We start from the raw sequence: 20354 nt of genomic DNA, 5'->3' as shown, positions 1-20354 counted from the left end.
TCCCAAAGTCTATAGGACATATACGACATCTTCAAATCCTTGATTTTCAAGGAATAGTCTAACATGAAGCATTCCTTCATCTATAAATAATTGCATGAACCTATACTTTCTAATCCTTGGAAAGAACAATTTATTGGGGACTATTCCAAAATCTTTTGGTCGGTTAGAATGGCTTCAATCACTTCACTTAAGCAAGAACAAGCTTTCGGGTGATATTCCAATATGGATTGGAGTTGTTTTCACATTGGTTTGATTTCTTAAGTTGAGTTCAAATGCATTTTTTGGAGGACTTCATTTTGAGTTGTCAAATTCAAGTTCATTGCATATCTTATACCTTGTTGAAAACAATTTGAGTGGTAGTAGTCGATGCACTTTGGGTGATCCAATGACTTAAAAGCAAAATATAAGCCGCTATCTATACCCAACACCTGATAAGGCCCGATCCTATGAATATAGTTTGATCTTGAAAGTGAAAGACCAAGATCTAGAATATATCAAGTCTATTTCTCTCATAGTCAGTATTGATTTATCCACCATTAACTTTAGTGCAGAGTTTCCAATAGGAATAACAAATTTATTGATTCCTTAATTTTTCTACATTTTAAATTTAATAAATCTAAAACAATATTTTCTCATATATATATGTGTGTGTATGACTACACTAGGTAAATAATTGCAAACCAAAAACACCCTCTTCAAATTCTCTTGGTTTTCATAAACTAAACAACAAGATTCTACATTCATTCAAATTACATCCAAAACAACAACACTTAAATTATTACCAAATACATAAAACAAACACCAACCTCAAATTTCCTAAGTTTCCATATTCACATTACTATTATTTATGGTGTTGTAATGAGGAAAATGCTTGCAAAATAAAAATAAAAAATTGCAAGGATTAGGGAACAAGAACAGATGGAGCAAAAGATCTTGGTCTTGGTTTTGGGGGAGATTAGGATACAACACACACATAAATTGCAGTGAAGATGCCTTTCAACTACTCGAGCTCCTTCTCTTTTTATCACCTTTTCTCTCATATCAAACACTCGAAATATACTCATGATCTTCCATTTCCCTTGTCTCCCATATTTGGTTCATTTCTTTCTCTTGGATTTTCATTTGTGTATTTGTGATTGTTTAGAGGATTTATTTGATGGGTTTGTTGCACAAAAATATCAAAGAAGGCAGAAAGGTTCGCAAGTGAATGGTGATGTGTTTCTGATATGGCTTCTACAAATTGAGTGGAATATGGAGAGTATTAGGCCAGCTAGAAGCATAATGGTGTAAAATTCTTTCTACCATTTTAAAAAAAAAAAAAAAGAAAATATGAAATATATACATTATTTACAAATATTCATTAAAACTCCTATAAACTTTAAAATGCAACAGATACTTTCAAACGATTCTTAAAACAATGAAAAAAAAATCCTAGAAACATTTTTACTTAACATACAATTTTTAAGAAATCCCATATATTTTGAAGCGGTATGCTAAAACTTGTGCATATGTATTTTTTTTTTTCTTTTTATAATATTATCAAACATGACTTCTACACATGATTTATCATCATAGGTCATGCTCAAGGGATAAGTGGAGTACATCACACAAAGTTAGAGTTTGGGCCATTATATATTACATATTAAGTACTTTTTCTTTCAAAAATAATTTAGGAAATATAGCTTAAATCTTTTTCTGTAGAAGAAAAATTTTAGAAACATAGATAATTGTAAATTTGATTTTTACTTGATATATGCCTAAATAAAGACCAAAATAAAAGGACAAAAAAGGATCACAATGATATACATAGTTTGAACTTGAATTTGCTTCTATTCTTTGTTAATTAACCAATCAACTATTTATATTACCAAATCAAATTATTAGCTTAATAGTATGTTAAAATTTTAACTGATGATAAGTCATGAGTTTAAATTTTATAGATGTTTATTTTCCTCATCTTGGTGCAAGGTGAAGTGTTATAATTTTAAACCAAGTCCCTAAATGATTTGATAAAATTATTAACAAGATCAAATTATAGAGTGGATCCGATTTTCAAGGATCAAATTTAGAAATATTTAATTTTTAATCAAGTATTTATAAAAGCATTCAATATTGTAGGGATCACTACAACTCATCTAACAACTTTGATGAAACATAGAAGAATTGATAATCATTCATTGAACTTTCTTATAGCTTTAGGTATTATGTATTATTTAGGTGGAGTTAAAGAGATGGAATGAGTAGCTTTCTATAGATTGAGAGAAAAAATATGTTAATAAATATATAAATAATTGAAAGGTAATTAATTTACAAAGGATTACTAATTAATGATCAAGTTGTAGTAACATCAAATGAACTAGGTAATTGCTAAAGTTCTAACACTATAATTCTTTTACGAATGATAAGATGGTTATTGACTTCATAACATGATTAGCTAATTCATATATTATCATATTATATCCTTCCTTGTATTGAATTAAGGAGTATATTTTATATGAGATGACAAGATAATAAACTCCTAAAGTAAAGTTTCAAGCAAAGATAGGGACATAGGTTCCTACTGTTATTATAGAGTCTTTAAAAGCATGATATGATGTAATAAATTTGGAATTCTTTATTTAATGATATTCCAGTTTCACTTTTATCTATCTTTATTCTATGCATTATGCTTTATGAGCATTCTTGTCTACATCTTTTGCATTGTATGTGATTTGAGTGTTGTAAACCCTCTATTTTATCCTCTTGGCACATTCCATCCAAGATTGCCTTTCTATTTTCTCTATTGTCTTATTGTGCACTTATGATCTTTTTTTAAGCCATTTTTGAGCTCTCATTGGTGGTCCACTATAACTATTTCAATCACTATTTTTGGATTTTCTATGAGAGACATTTTGGAGGGATTAGGTGGATCCCAACCTTGATTTTAGTGACCCCTGATTCCTAGTTCAGGACTTTGTTTTTGATTGATTTCTAGTGCATTTAGGTTTGTGTTTATTTTACCATGGCATAGTTTTAGGATTAGGTGAGTTTGGATTGATATTGATTTTTTTTATTGTGTGTAGGCTATTTTGGATATTTGATTGCATGCGAGGGATATATGGATTTTCTTTTAATTGTATGAAACTTATTTTTGTTTTTTGTGTGCATGTATTTGGATTTTTATCCTTAAATATATGACTTTTGATTTCTTATTTTTAGTTGTGTAATTTTGAGGGTGTTTTAATTTTATTTTTGCATGAGGTCACTTTTAGATATGAGGTAGTGCATAATTAACATTAGGAATATTCATGCATGGGTCCAAAGGCAAGGTTTCACGACATAGGCTTCTAGAAGAAAGGCATTATCATGTGACTATTGTGGAATTTTGAGGTCACTTAGGTTCTAGGAGAGAAGCACCATCACATGGCTATTATGTAACTTGGAGAAGGTTATTTAAGCTTGGGAAGAGAAGTGCTCCATCACGCGACTATCATGCAGTCTAAGAGGGTCATGTAGGTGCGTGTGGGTAGCATGATCACCGGATGTAAGTGGAGTCCTCTGGAAGACTCCACTTACATGATCGACTTGGGGAGGAAGAAAGCATGATCTTTTCTCTGAGAAAAAATTTCATCACCGACATCAGAGTCCATCACCGCCTTCATGAAATTCATCACCGCCACTAGAGCTCTCCATCACCGCCATGAATATCATCATTGCTCCAGGTTTAGGTCCACCATTTGAGTTTGCCGTGACCGCCATGAAGATCAGCAGTGCTACAAGTCACCACCGCCATTAGAGCTTTCCATTTCCGACACTAGAAGGTTTTTAATTAGACTTTGGATTTCGGTCCACATTTCATCTTGCAGTCACCATCTTCAGACCTGCATTTCGCCATTTTGGTACGTGCAACAATTCATCTCAAAAGCTCGTCTTCATCGACACCACATCTTCATCTTCATCATCTGGAGTGAAAATTTTCGACAACACCAGATCACTGCTCATGATCTCCATTGGTCTCGCAACACACCTAGACAGCTTCTCCATTTATCCACCCACAACATCACCATATTGGAAGCCGTAATCGGTGGTCTCTTACTTCTTCATCTGGATTCTCCATCTCGGTGAGATCATCAGTCTTCCATCTTTGGCATTGACTTGATCATCAAGTATAGTTTCGCATCACGCGCACAAATACAATCAGAAACACGACAGCAACGGGAGTATATGGTGGATGTCATCTCCACCAGCTGCATGTGGAGATGAAATGAAATGACTAGAAATGAAATACATTAGTAATGTTAGCATAAAATAATGAAATGGCTGGAAATAAAAACACATTAGTAATGTTAGCATAAAATAATGAATCAATGGAAATAAATAAAATGGAATTTCAAAATAAAAAATCAGTTTTATAAAAATTAGTTTTTCACTAAAAAATGAGTCTTGTCATCAAGTGGAAACGCACATGAAAAACAAGGGTCTACAAGTGTATTAGGAGTTGCACAAAAGATCCAAGTCATTGGTTATTTGTAAATAGATTATTTATTCACAACCGGTTCGTAGGACTAGATTACCCATTAGAGGATATAGTGCATTACCTCCTAATTGAAGGGATGACTGATCTTGGCTATCGGGAATATGTTGAGTGCACTAGTGTGTATGGTTACACATTAGATAAGACCTACAATGAGTCATGACTTATGGCTATCAAGTAGTCATGACTTTACCAAGCTGTTTTATTATATTGTCTTTCAACTTTGAGAGAATATTGAGTTTATGTTAAAGTTAACAGTGGCTTTGGCCTACAAGTGAAATCATAAGCTGATTAATGGTAGCTTATAGATTGGGTCACTATTGATGGAAGTCAATGACAATAGGTATTCTCAATAGAGGCACCATGATATCTAATGGAATTGAGACAATGTGTCCCCTTGAGTGATCTAAGGAGGTGTGTTCATGGAAACTATGGTCATAGTAATTCCTTAACTGGAACTTGACATAAGATCTTTAAAAGTTAAGGCATGTTAGTTAAACACACAATAAAAGGATATATATAACTCAAGGATAGTAGCGGTAGTATTAAAAGGTTGATAACTTTCACTTTGTTAGATTATGAACGTTAGTTTATGGAGAGACTAAACATAATGGATAGCAAGTCATGGACCTAAGCACATAGTGTCTCATTGTTACTTACATAGGATATTGGAGTTTAGTTGATTCTTTGTAATGGAATGTTGATTCAACTTTAGAATTGGAATTTGAAGGAGCTAATACTCATATGGCTCTTAGTGGTCCCCACTTTGAACTTATATACCTTGTTGGCATGGGTTATGAGAGTCGAATTCAATATAAGCTCACTTTTGTGCATAAGGGCGTTTTTTCAAAAGTTTTGTCTAACTTGAATGAAAACAAAAATCAAGACTAATTATTACTAGTTTACAAAAATAAACTTTCAAAGAAGTTTCAAAGATCAATAATCCAATACAATGGAAAACCCAATATAAATCAACACCCATCTTTCCTTGGTTAAGCAACAAACATTTCTTATTATTTCCTTAATCCCACTTAAGGTGGGCTTAGTCCAACACAAATAGGTTGGTAAGCTAATCAGGGCCTGTCTTGGAGGCCCATCAATTTAATGGATCAGACCTGAGCCCAATTTTTGAAAGGTCATGGTTTTGTCAGCTAATGTGTCTCGGGCTAGAAATACTAACCTAACCTTAGCAAAAAAATAGGAGAAGAAAATGGACAAAAATTAAATTGGTTTAAGTCATATTTAGTCTTTTTTTAATGACATCTTTGATAATGTATGATAAATTCTTTTTTTTTTTTATTGAAGTTATATAGTATTAAAGTAGTTTAACTAGTTTTTGAAACAAGAGTGATCTAAAATTTTCAAAAATAAATTTATTTTAATTTTATATATATATATATAAAATTAGATTTGAGTATTATGATAAAGGTGAAGATTGAAAAAACAAAAGAGAAAAAAAAATGACTTTCTTATTAAGGTAAAACAAAAAAAAATCACTATTTCTGTCAAGGTAAAATTTTATTAAAAAAGTGAAATTGAAGGTCAAAATAGTATTTGAATATAGTAGAATTTTAGTCTTATGATTTTGAAATTTGAGGATTTATTTTATATATTGATTTCACTTTTATATTGTTGTTTTCATTTTTTTAGTTAATTGATGAGAAAATTTAGATCCAAACTTTCTTGAAAAACAAAAGAAAAGATAGATAAAAACAAAATCTATTCTAATCATATTAAGGTTTTAAATTACCAATGACAATTTTATTAATTTATGATAAATTCATTTCTTTATCCACATTATGCTATATTAAGGTATTTTAATTAATCTATAAAACAAGAGTTATCTAAAATTTTTAAAAATAAATTTCATTTAATTTTGTATACAAATTTTGATTTCAAAATTTGAAGTTTAGGAATGAAAAGAAATTAAAATTACAAAGACCAAGAGGTAGGAACATCATAGCATGAACAAGAGACTAAAAAGTGAAGAACTGTATGTTGTTAACCATCTATTTTATTAAAATTATAATGCTAATATTATTTTAAGAGGACAATTACAGTATGATTAAGGTCTTATATATTAGCTTAAATTTTATTCTCATTGACTTTATTAAAATACTAGGAATTTTTTGACTTGCAAAGAATTTGTTGAATTAGTTTAAATTGCATTGCCACCTATTTTAATAAAATACTTGTAACTTTTTTACTTGAATTATTAAATATGCAAAGTGGTTTAACATCTCTTATCTAAATTTGAAATTATTAAATATTTTTATCTTAATCTATATATGTGTAGACAATGATATTCTAACCACTTATTTTATTGTGTTTATCAAAAAATAATTAATTTTTCAATTTATATTTTATTGTCTTATAAAAATAAGTTTATTGCAATTCCAAATATTATAAATCCTCCTTATCAAGCTATTGTATTTAATGATTGAGATAGATGTATACAAAACTTTCAATTTTGTCATTCAATCTCACAATTTGTGAAGAAATTTCTCATTTAATTAATGTCATTCTTTTTTTTAAATTGATGATCAAGCCTTATTCATGAAATAAATTTTACACTAAAAAATTTGTTAAATGTTAAATGTTATAACTTAAATAAAGAAAATGTTAAATTGTTAAATGTTAGTTACCCAAATTATCGTATATCCCAATTCACAATTCAAAGGTCGGAGAAACTAATTCATTTGAAGCAATTGATTTATTTCACCATAACTAATTGATATTTTGTAACAACATTGTATGGATTAGGTGATTTTTAGGTTTGAAAAATCTAAGAGAATGTGAGAGGAAAATAAAATAGAGAAGAAAAATTGAGGGAAAAAAGTAAAAGAAAATAAAAAAAATATTTAAGATCAATAAATTATTTTTTATATACTACTTCAAACTTATTTAACATATTTTACTTCTTCTATAGAAAGAATAAATAATTTGTAATGAATAAGTTTCTAACTAATATTAATTATATTTAATTTTATCTCATGTTTTTCATAATAAAACCAAATATAAGAAAATTATTTTCTTTAACATTTTTTTCTTTCATGCTTTCATAGAACAAAACACAGCATTAAATTTTTCTAGCACTTCTATGAGAGGGAAGCTCTAATACATGAATTACCGATATAAAATTCATTTCACCAAAAAAATTAAACTTTTTAAAAATAATATATGAAATATCAATTATTTATAAATATTTGTGGAATTCCTATAAACTTTAAAATGGTAGTCACTTTCACATCGCTCTTAAAATAAAGAAAAGAAAAATTTTAGAATTGTTCTTACTAATAAAGTACAATTTTTAAAAAATCTCATATATTTTGAAGTGGTATTGTGGACCCCACATTTTCATTTGATGGAGAAACTCGTTTTTTTATTTATTTGGTGAAATTTTAATTTTTTTTTAAAAAGACTTGGAGTTGTCACTTATTTTAATTTTTTTTAAAGGGAAAAACAAAATAAGAAAGAAAAACCCTAAGTGTGACTCCCGAAAGAAAACAGGTCTTTGGAAAATCAAAGTCGGGTTTAGGGGTCAAGTTACTTATTTGGAAGGTAAGATGGTGAGACGTAGCACCCCTCTAAGCCCGTATACATACGGTATCTACTAAACAAATCAAGGGAATTGTGGCAATTAATTAATTAATTATGGATATCAAGAAAAATAATTAATGTACAAGTCATGATGAAAATGAACGTACACAAAAATAATGATGAAATCTAATTATAAGAATACATGAAATGAATAACAAGAGAATTGTTCAAAAATGATTTATTGAACTAAAAAAAAAGGTATTAAAAAAATGGTTTTCAAGAAATTTCAAAAGATTTTATAAAAAATGATTTTGAATTAATGATTTCAATTTATTTATTTACAAAAAAAAAGTTTCAATTAATGATTTGATTCAATTTCATTTGTATTTAATTTTCGAAAAAAGTTATTTCGAAAAAAGTTATTTGTATTTATTGTATAAAAAAAAAATATTACAAAATTTTAATTTGGCAACAAAAATTATTTTACTTGCTTTTTTTTTTAGAAAATAATGAATTTTTACAATTTTATTTACAAAAGTATTTTGATTCATTTTCATTTTAAAAAAATGATTTTTACAAATTATTTAAAACGACATAACTTTATTTGCAAAATAAATTTTAATTAAAAAGAAAAACAAAGATTTAAATCCCCTATTTCTGAAAAACACTTTTAATCCCATTTTAATTAAAGAGAAAGAATTCATTTTAAAAAATATTTTTAGACAATTTTATTTAAAATTAATTTTTTGGGACAACTTTATTTACAAAAAAATTTTTGGACAATTTTTATTAAACAAAGAAAATTTTGGACAATGTTATTAAAAACAATTTTTCGAATTCTATTAAAAACAATTCTTTTGGATTTTTCTAAATGTATTTTTCTGAATTTTTATAAATAATAAAAAAAAACTTTCTTTTATTAAAAATAATATTTAAAAATTATTGCTTTATCAAAACACATTTACTAAATTCTTCATCTCATTTAAACAAAATTTCTAGTTTGTTCGGTGTTCAATTCTGTACATACTCAATAAATATATATAAACGAATATTTACACGAACTAATAAAAAATAAAACCAAATAAATATGGGAAATAAAATATGTACCCAAATAAACTTACAAGCTCGATGTCTTCCTACTACTTTTTTATTCTCACTTTCTTCCATGAAATTTCGTGCTCCACATGTCATAAATCCGTATCCAACCAACATAATTACAGAATGCCCGGCCCGGCCCGTTGGAGACCCTTAGTTTTAAGCCTCATTTATTGAGTTTAGGCATGATTAGTTTATATTCATTTTGGCTTTATATGATTGGGCTTTGGTGAATGTTAGTTGGCATATTGATTTTTATTGGTCTGGGCCTTTGTTTGCATGGGTTGACGGGAGATGGCTAGATTGACAGAAAAGACAGCCCTACGAGGAAGACAGCTTTTCATAAAAGATAAGATTTTTATTTTTATATTAATAAAAACTATTGTTTGAAACTATTTTTCATCAAAATAACATTGGAAAACTGCTTTGTTAAAAGATAAGATTTTAATTTTATATTAAAAAAAAACTATTTTTTGAATTTTTTTTCTTCAAAATAAAATTGGGAAAAACGTTTTTAAATAAAAGTAAAAAGAAAATTCTTTTTTTAAGTAAAAATAAATTAGAATACTTTTGTGGATAAAATTATGGAAATCTCTTCTTTAAAAGGATAAAAATATTTTCAAATTTTTTTAAATAAATTTGAAACTTTTTTTAAATAATAAAGTTGAAATTATTTTCATAAAATTGAAGTAATTTCCCAATTTCTTATAATAAAATGGAAAAAACTTACCTCAAACCAAATAAAGATATTTTTTTAAAAAAAATTAAATAAGAAAAAAAATCATTTTTGGTAAATAAAAAAGGGATTGAAATATATTTTGTAAATAAAATGGTAAAAAAATCCATTTTTACTATTAAAAATTATTTTTACTGAATTTTGATATTTTTGTAAATAAAATGTAAAAGTCTTGTTTTATATAAAAAATAATAAAAATCAATTTTCTTGCAAGTAAATTTAATTGAAATATAGTTGTTGATCAATTATAAAAATTATTTTTTTTCTAAATAATTTGTAAAAATAAAAATTAAGTTAAAATACCTTTGTAAAAAAAAGTTATAAAAATCATTCTTTTTCTAGAAAAAATAAATAAAAAATAATTTTTTTGTAAATAAAATCAAATTGATTTTTTAAATTTACAATTGAATAAATTCTTTTAAGAATATAAGTAAAAATAACTTTCTTGAGAATAAAAAATAAACACAAATAAAATTGAATCAAATTGAATATAATTTCGTCCCATTCTGAATCCATCATGCTCTCTATGTCTTGTATTGTAATGATTTCAAAAGTAGTACTAAAATATCTTTAATAGCACTCCTGTTGGACACTGAAATGATTTTTTATAGCAAAGGAATCAATAGTGTATTTTATGTCAAACATCATCTTCAAAATTATGTCGAACATTATATCAATGTTATTCATTTTTTTTATAGGATTGTTTTTTTTTTTAATAAGATTGTCAAACATTCTTATTTATTTTTAGAACATAAATAAAAGTTGGTTTCACCAAATAAGTTCCAAATCAAACTATATTTGATACATAAAATATATTCATTTTTAAAACTAATTCAAAACTTAATTTAATTAGTATTAAAAAGTTCTGAATTTAATAACATTAGAAAGTCGTATACTAGAATTCATTTTGAATTACTTGGCTAATTTCTTCTTTGCAATAATCATATTTTTATAAAATCTTTCATTAAGCAAATAAATTTTAAATCAAGCAAAACTTGATGAATTGCACTTGGTAACAAGTCTAATAATTTTTAAAAATAACTTAAAACTTAAATAGTGACCTAATCAATACAAAAAATTTATGGACAACATATGTCCTTTTTATTTGAAATATACTTTTAATTTGAAAAAAAATTATGGACAACATATGTCCTTTTTATTTGAATAGAAAAAACAAACCTATTTTTTTGGAGTTATCACAAGAAAATATATGGAATTATAATAGTAACTAAGATATTTCTATTTTATGATACCAAAATTAATTTTTAAATTCTTCTAAAGAATTCATGGAACATAAAGTATATTGAACTAGATTATAAGAACTACCCAAAAATGATTGTTACATACACTCAATCCTCTATAGCTTGATTTTATCAAATCATCACTTGTAACTAAAAAAATTTCCTCAAAATGGATTGTATATTAAAAATTTGCGATCTTGGTTACAAAAGTATGTAAAAAAAGGGGAAGGGGGTGAATAGGTAGTCCTTTTCATTATAGCCTAACATGTATCGGTTTTGTTTTTATTAAGAAAGGAAACAATTAAAATCAATTGAGAACTCCAATCGCGCACAAGGATGTATAATTTACATGAAAAACCTTCACCACTCACAAAGTCTTCCAAAGACTTCACAAATATGAAAATCATATATTTACCCCAAAAAATATATCAAATCTCGCATGCACAACACAACACCACCCATTCCAAATTAGAACAATTTTGAGAGGTTTGAGATATGGAAAGGCTAATCGCCTTTTGGCAATATGCATTTCAAAAGAGGCAATGTATGACCTTAAATATGATAGATACAATCCTTGAAACAGTTGCAACCATCCAAAGCTGACTTTAGTGGATAGGTTGATTATAACTATGTTCTTTCTATCATAAATGATAGCCTCATTATAAAATTTTCAAATATTTTAAAATTTTTATTTATTTTGAAGTGGTATGCTAAAATTTATTGATAGATTATTATTTTTTTCTTAATTTTTTTTATAAGATTGTGAAACATACATGACTTGTATAACCCTTTGTGGGATATTATAAAGATTTTTTTCATAATTAAAAGCCATTTTTTTCTCATGTTGCACAAGTAGTAACAAAGTCATGCTCAAAGGGACAAGTGGATAGGGCACAAAGTCAAAGTTATGGACCAAAATGATAGATTGAGTCCTTTTCCTTTCCAAAAAAATTAAAGAGATAATAACTTTAGTCTTTTTCCTTAGAAGATAATTTTAAAAAGCATAGTTAATGATGAGATTTTTCTTGATATATAGTAGCAACCCAATAAATAGTTATGAGAATTTAGATTAGGTTTATTCTTATTAAACCAAGTGTTTGGTAATATATATTATCATGCTAAATTGTTAGCTTGTAACATGGCTGGTATCAAAATTTTGGACTTACAAGATGTCAAGTGATTAAATTTTATCGATGTTCGTTTTTTTAAATTTATTTAGGCTATTAATGAGGTGAAATGTTGAAGCATTGGAATTTTCAACGATCGAGTTTAAAAGTAATATTAATTCATAATCAAGTATTAATCACCAGTTTTCCACCTATTTAAGCCCAAAATGGTAAAAAAAAAGGCCACCCAAACCAAAAGGGATTGGTTGGCAATTGAACCGTTTGTCCAATCTAATCTTGAAAATATCGCTAAAATTAAAGAAGGGATTGACTATCACTATCATCCACTTGGCTTCTTTTTGAATTATCTTCTATGTATATGCAACGAAATGATTGAGGACAACCTAAAAAGAGATAATAGGTAAAATCCTACTTCATGAGTAATAATGCCGCTATCCCTAGTGTTTATTCCCAATGCCTTTTTTTCCCCTATGGTTGATTTATGTAGTTTGAATGTTTTGATCCATAGCAATCATCTGAGCATATTTGCCATTTGGTGAGATGGTCACAATAATGTTTTCTTGATATGTCTTCAAGTATGTTGTTCACTTAACATTTTTTATCTTATTAAACTAATGAGTAGTTAAATTAAATATGTTATTTATTGTCTAATATCATGATGTCGCTGCTTATTGAATTTTGTCACTATTTTTATTGTTGTGATGGAACTTATTGTTACTTATTTCTACAGGTGTTCCCGGATGGAGAAATTTTCAATTCTTAGTTTCCTTTCAATCATTCTATGTTTAACAACAAGAGAATTCACTTGTGAAGGTGAAATTCTTTTGGGAAATTGCTTAAGGGCAAATAGAGATGCTCTTATTGACTTCAAAAGTGGTCTCAAAGGTTCTAGCGATCGACTTTCATCATGGAGAGGAGGCAATTGTTGTCAATGGGAGGGAATTGGTTGCAAAATAATACAGGAGCTGTTATTTCAATAGATCTTCATAGCTGTATGCTCACGAGGATGCATATAAAAAATGGAGCCCTATGAACTTGAGTGGGGAGATTAGACCTTCATTGATAGAACTCAAATCCTTGAGATATTTAGATTTGAGTGGCAACTCATTTAAGCATAGCCAAATTCCAAAATTCTTTGGATCTTTGAAGAATTTACAGTACCTAAATCTATCAAATTGTGGGTTTAGTGGTGCCATTCCTCCAAACCTGGGAAACCTCACTAGTTTGCAATTTCTCGATCTTTCTTCTAATCTGTCTTATGATTTATTTGTTAATAACCTTGAATGGATGACTAGTCTTGTTTCTTGAAGCATCTTAGGATGAACTATGTCAACCTTTCAATGGTAGGATCTCACTGGGCAGAGACATTGAACAAGCTTCCATTTTTAATAGAGTTGCATCTACATGACTGTGGGTTGTCTGGTTCAGTTTCATCTCTGAGCTCTATTAATTTTACTTCACTCTCTGTCATAAGAATCAGTGACAACTTCTTGAATTCAAAATTTCCAATATGGCTTTTAAACCTTAGCAGCCTTGTATCCATTGATGTAAGCCATAATCAGTTATACGAGCAGATTTCACCAAGCTTTGGTGAATTACCTAACTTGCAGTACTTGGATCTATCCTGGAACATGAATCTCACAGGTAGTTGCTCTCAAATGCTAACGGGAAGTTGGAAGAAGATAGAAGCTCTGAATTTGGCAGGAAATAACTTTCTTGGTAAGTTTCCTGCGTAGAAAAATTGTTATTCTCAATGTTCTTAGAATCCCTTACTTTTTTAATTATTTTATCACCCATCATTTTATTTATTTCTCCAATGCATTATGTAAGAAGGTAAATTTTATATTAAAAATATTTTAAATTAAATTATTTTAATTTTTTTTCTTTTACCGTTGATGTGATTGCAAGTACAATCCCAAGCTCTATTGGAAGTTTTTGCAACTTAAAATACTTGAGTATGAGTTACAATGCCTTGACAGGAAGCTTACCTGAATTTCTCAAAGAGACCAAAAACTGCAGTTTTGATGGTCTTTTACTAGAACTGTTGTATTTGGACTTGTCCTACAATCAGCTAAAGGGCAGATTGCCAGAATGGTTGAGTCAGCTGGAAAAACTTACTACTCTCAGTCTATATAGCAACAAGCTTCAAGGCACTATCCCGGCTTCTTTTGGGACATTCCAAAACTTGGAGTATATGTGGCTTGGAATGAATGAACTGAATGGGAGTCTCCCAGTCAGTTTTGGATAACTCTCTGAATTGGTTCTCTTGAAGTTACTGAAAATCACTTGACTGGAATTGTTTATGAAGAACACTTTTCAAAGTCAAGTAAGTTGAAGGTTTTGTGGATGGATGGAAATTCTGGTCTCATTTTGAATGTTAGTTCCACCTGGGTCCCTCCATTCCAAATCACTTATCTTGATCTGAGTTCATGCAATTTAGGTCCCTCATTTCCGACTTGGCTCAAGTTTCAAAAGGAGGTCATCACTCTCGGTCTGTCAAATGCTAGCATCTCAGGTTCCATCCCAAATTGGTTTTGGAATATTTCTTATCAACTATGGTTTTTAAGTCTTTCTTTCAACCAGTTACAAGGTCAGTTACCAAATCAGTGAAATATGACCCGTGGGGCATCTATTGATTTCAGCTCCAACCTCTTTGATGGTCCAATTCCTCTACCAAAACCTGGGTGCCTCTCACTTGATCTATCCAACAATAAATTTTCTAGTCCTATCCCAGCCAAGATAGGTGGATCCATGCCACACTTGCGCTTCTTTTTTCTTTCAGGCAACCAAATAACAGGAATCATCCCTGAGTCTATAGGATATATGTAGAGTCTTCGGATTATTGATCTTTCAAGGAATAGTTTGACAGGAAGCATTCCTTCAACCATAAGTAATTGTCCTCACCTAAGCATGCTACACCTTGGAAAGAACAATTTATCTGGGACTATTCCAAAATCTTTTGGTCAGTTGGAATGGCTTCAATCACTTCACCTAGACAAGAACAATATGTCAGGAGAACTTCCTTCATCTTTCCAATACATGTTGAGTTTGGAAATCCTTGATCTCAGTTACAACTCATTATCGGGTAATATTCCAGCATGGATTGGAGCTGCTTTCACATCCTTTAGAATTCTTAAGTTGAGGTCCAATAAATTTTCTGGAGGGCTTCTTTTTGAGCTGTCAAATTTAAGTTCATTGCATATCTTAGACCTTGCTGAAAACAATTTGAGTGGTAGCATTCCAGCCTGTTTGGGTGATCTTAAAGCAATGGCTCAAAAGCAAAATATAAGTCGCTATACACTCGGAGTCTCTTATACAAGGCGAGTTTATGATGATAGTTTGATCGTGACTGTAAAAAGTCAAGAACTGGAATATATCAAGACTCTTTATCTCATAATTAGCATAGATCTATCCAGCAACAACTTTGGTGGAGAGTCTCCAAAAGGCGTAACAAAGTTATATGGCTTAATGATTTTCAACTTGTTAAGAAACCATATTAATGGCTCGATTCCAGAAAACATCTCAAGGTTACATGAATTGTCATATCTTGATCTATCAAGTAACGCTCTTTATGGCCTCATTCCTTGGAGCATGTCTTCATTAACATTTTTGAGTTATTTGAATCTATCAAATAATAATTTCTCTGGCAAGATCCCCTTTACAGGACAAATGACAACTTTTGGTGAGTTTGCCTATGTTGGAAACCCTCATCTTTATGGACCTCCACTTGTTGCTAAATGCCAAGGTGATGATTTAGATCAGGGGCAAGGTACCGTTGAAGATGAAAATGATGATGACTCATTGATCAGTGGTTTTACTTTAGTATCGGGCTTAGATTTGCTCTGGGTATTTTAGGTCCATATTTTGTTTTAGCAATCAAGAAATCTTGGTGTGAAGCCTACTTCAGTATTGTGGATAAAATTGTCTATAGATCATTATGCTTGAAAAGAGGAAGAGCATTACATGGTAGAAATCATTAGATAGAAATAATATTATTTGTAATTTTGGGTATACTTAATTGTATAATTACAAGCTTTAAATGTGAAAATAATCACATTAATTGTGAAGAATACTTTAAGATTGGGAAGAACCTTGATCTTTCCTCTATTTTGAGATAAATATTTTGCTTTATGTTTATTTAAAAGTGTCTCAAATTTCCTTTTGGATATTCGATATTTTTCTATTTTGATAATATTTTGTCTATTATTATAAAGGGAATGTCTTATGAAACCATTTTTTTTATTATAAAAATAAGTTATATGTTCAAGTTTTTGTTTCTATTGAGACTTCAACCTAGAACTACCCACAAACCCTCTCTTTATCACTTGAATCAACCCTTAAGGGCATAGAATATAAAAAGGTATTTTGATTAAAATGGTGAGTCCTTTTTTATGTGATTTGGGATTTTGACATATGAGAGTCTGTAGGAAATATAATTACTCCTTGTAGTATAGTAAATTTAAATTCATTTCTTCTTTTCCAATGGATGTGGGCATATTATCAAATTGTGTTAATATTTTATGTTTTCATGTAATTGCTTTCTTGTTTATTTTTGTTTTGTTATTTGTTTTCACTTGATTCTGCATATCAAGTATATGATAGATGAAATGTCTGAAGAGAAGGATGAGAAGGCTACTAGTGTCATCTGTCAAAAGTTTTTTGATGTAGAATGTGAACTTGGCCAGTAAAGCAACTTTTGTGATTTGGGACAATGTTTGAGAAAGAGACAATGTTTAAAAAGAACTCCCGCTTAGAGTCAGGATATGTCGGACTGAAGGATGTTAGCACACTCCTCAAACTCTCTAGTCTACACTTCAGATTGTCTGATTCCATACTTTTGTTGCATTTACTTCAGATTACCATCCATGAAGGCTGAGAAAATATAAATCTGACAAACCTGACACACCAACCCAGCAATGTAGTCTGCCCAATTATCTCATCAATTACTTCCTTTTGTTGTCAGTGAAGACTATGGTGTTTGTTTTGATATCACGAATTTGAAATAATGGATTCTCGATTCTACTGCATGCCCACCTATCATGTGGCTGCTGATCAGAGGGTGCTGCTCATTGCTTACTCTGCTGGTTGAGGGTATTTGCAAGTTAACACTGGCGTCAAAGACAATATGATGCAAAGCTTTGTTGGAAAATTTTTATATGGACTAACATTAATTAAATAATTTGTATTTGTAAAAACGGGTTAATGGATAGTCTATTATATAATGAGCCCAATTAACTAGTGATCACATTTTGGATTGGGTTTTGCATCTTTTGAGTAGAAGCTCAGTTGAGTGGCAAGTGTAGGCTATGGGTCTCATTGAAGCCCATTATGGGAGGGCCCAATGAGAATCCAATTTGAGTTATGCTAAGTCCCCTCTCTAATCTAGATAAAAAGGGTTTTTCTATTTTTCCATAAAGCCACCATAGCTGTTATCAAGATCATAGAGAGGAAGACTTGGTTGCAACAATCAATCACAGTTTTTTATCATGGCTTAAAAAGGTATGTTCTTTATAGTGATTTCCTATTGTTAGTATCCTTTAATCATGTCTGATTAATCTATGTGATTATGTAAATATTTTACAAGCTTCTTCCTCCCTGAGACACTAAAATATCTCTATCTTCTATTCTCACTCTTTTCGATCATATCATTAGATGAGTGGGTCCTCAACACAGAAGCCCACCCTACCCAGTATGATAATGGAAAGAACGTTGGAGGGTCGGGTGGACATCAGAAACAATTCGCTAGGTTACTAGCACGAAGGAAGGTTGGCGAGCTGATAATTAGGATTCTTCTTCTCTTTAGAAAATTTTTGGGGAGACCATTTCCTAAAATTTTAGCCTCTAATTAGCTGAAGAACCAACGAGTTCAATATTATAGCTTTTGAAAATCAATCAAGGGACTCCTAGATTTAGCTCTTTCCATAAGGTAATAATGTTGGCCCAAGTTCCACTCAGTCTATGCTTGTGAGGAATGTTGTATTCTAGTGAGTTCCTGTGCCCCTTATTATGAAAGCTATCGATATGTAACTTATGGTATAGGTTATTTGGCTTGGTTTTATTTGTTCCAAGGGGTTTTCCAGATGAGTTCTACGGCTTTATCTAATTTTCTGATATTGTGTCATTGCTCTTAGTTTTAAGGTGGTTATAAAGGATTTTATTACTCTGTTAACTCAATAGTGAGAAGTCTCATAAGAAGATAGGCGGAATTAAGATCTCACTTATTCCCATTCGTCATTTTAGGTAAAATATATACAAGTAAATATAAAGCAGTCATGGAAAGAAAATCACATCGCTTTACTAGAAAGGAAATCACATTTCTAATTGCATCAATCAATGAATATCACTAGAAGAGAAGTTAGATACAATCATATAACTTTAGTAGAAGTTAGCACAAGCCATGTCTAAACATGTTGGTATCATTATTCTTCTATGCGCAAAGAATTGGATGGAGGTAAATTTTAGTGGGAAAATTGGCATTGAGATATGTAGTGGCAACCAATTTGAGAATTGTGTGTATGGTAGCATTATGGACATGGTGATTTGTTTGTACTCCTATCTTATATTTATTTTAGAAATAAGAAGTACTTGGTCCCTCCCATAGATATTCCTCCCATACATGCATGTACATACATGTATATATATATATATATATATTAAGGCTTATGTTGCTTATCTCACACCATTTTTGCTTCTATCCCAAGCTTCTCTAATTTCACCACCCAACAATGCTCATCTCAAAAATCATTTTTTCCTCTCATTTCTCACTACAATATACACAAGTTCTATTGATATCTCTCTATGTGAAGAATTAATTTTTCTATGTGCAATGCAACTTCTCTTTCTATTCGACTTGTCTAATGATTTCAATAGTATAAGTGCGTCTACCATGGTTCAAAGTCACAGTATTAGTCATTAACTTGGAGAGTCTCGAGACACAACAATCTTAACTTTTCGGCTTAGTATTGGATGATATGTAAAATAAAATATTTTTAATATTAAAAAAATTATTGAAAAAATAAGTAGAATTAAATAAGCTTAAAAAATTAATAAACTTAAAAATATATTGATATAATAACATTCAATTTATTATTAATAATAAATTAGCATATAAAATACTTCATTATATGATCATATAAAATAATATATTATATATGCAATTCATATGATAATAATAAATTATTGATTTTTCACTTTTTCTTTTACCATTTCAGCACAATTAACATATAAGACAACGTGCATTTAAATAATAAATCACTATTCTATAATATAATACATTACCTCATTTTCGTCGAATCCTTAATCCCAAACACTAGAAGCCAAGGCACGTATTTCACATCCCAACATAAAAAGAGAGACTCAGAGGGAGACTCAGTCTTAGAGAGAGACTCAAAAGGGTAGTCTGATGCTCGGTGCACCCAGATTGCCTCCTCTATAGAGTACATCCATGCCACATCAATGAGAATACGGAGACGAAGTCACTCAATAGAGAAAGGCAAAACCCACACACAGAGATCGACATCGATGAAAGAATGTGATGTTTTTTGCACCGATCAGACCATCACCACAGTGACATCTCCAACAGGAAGGCTCTAGAGTCCATCTGTGATCTTATGAGGACGTCTTCTTTTTTCTTCTTCATTGTGGGTATAGAGTCATAGGACTTTGAAAAACTTTTTTTTTTAAAAGAATCTTCATTTTTTTCTAGAGTTTTCTTAGTTTTCATTGTTGTTGGATGTTCTTTTGTTACGATTTGAACTGAGAGATGTTCGATAACTCGGAGGATTCAATCAAGTCAACTCGGAATCTTGACTGAGCTGATGACCGAGTTTAACCAATTCTTGGCTGAGTTTGAGTTGAAAATGGTATCAGATATCAAACTCGGAAAGGTCTGAGGCAGATACAACTCGACCAAGTCGTACTGGACTTGGCCGATACTTTGAGCCCTAACGTCCACTCCTTCGTCTCCAGTCACTACCATAGTTATCGTCGATTTCCACTCCCCTGCATCTCTGAATGAGGACACTTCACTTGATTACTAGAACTAGATGGAGATTGTCGATGGTGGAGTTCTTGATGATGCTTGCCTTTGATACAAATCCTCT

The sequence above is a fragment of the Vitis riparia genome, unplaced genomic scaffold, assembly GCF_004353265.1.
Source record: "Vitis riparia cultivar Riparia Gloire de Montpellier isolate 1030 unplaced genomic scaffold, EGFV_Vit.rip_1.0 scaffold613_pilon_pilon, whole genome shotgun sequence".
NCBI lineage: Eukaryota > Viridiplantae > Streptophyta > Magnoliopsida > Vitales > Vitaceae > Vitis > Vitis riparia.
This window is presented reverse-complemented; position numbering follows the sequence as displayed.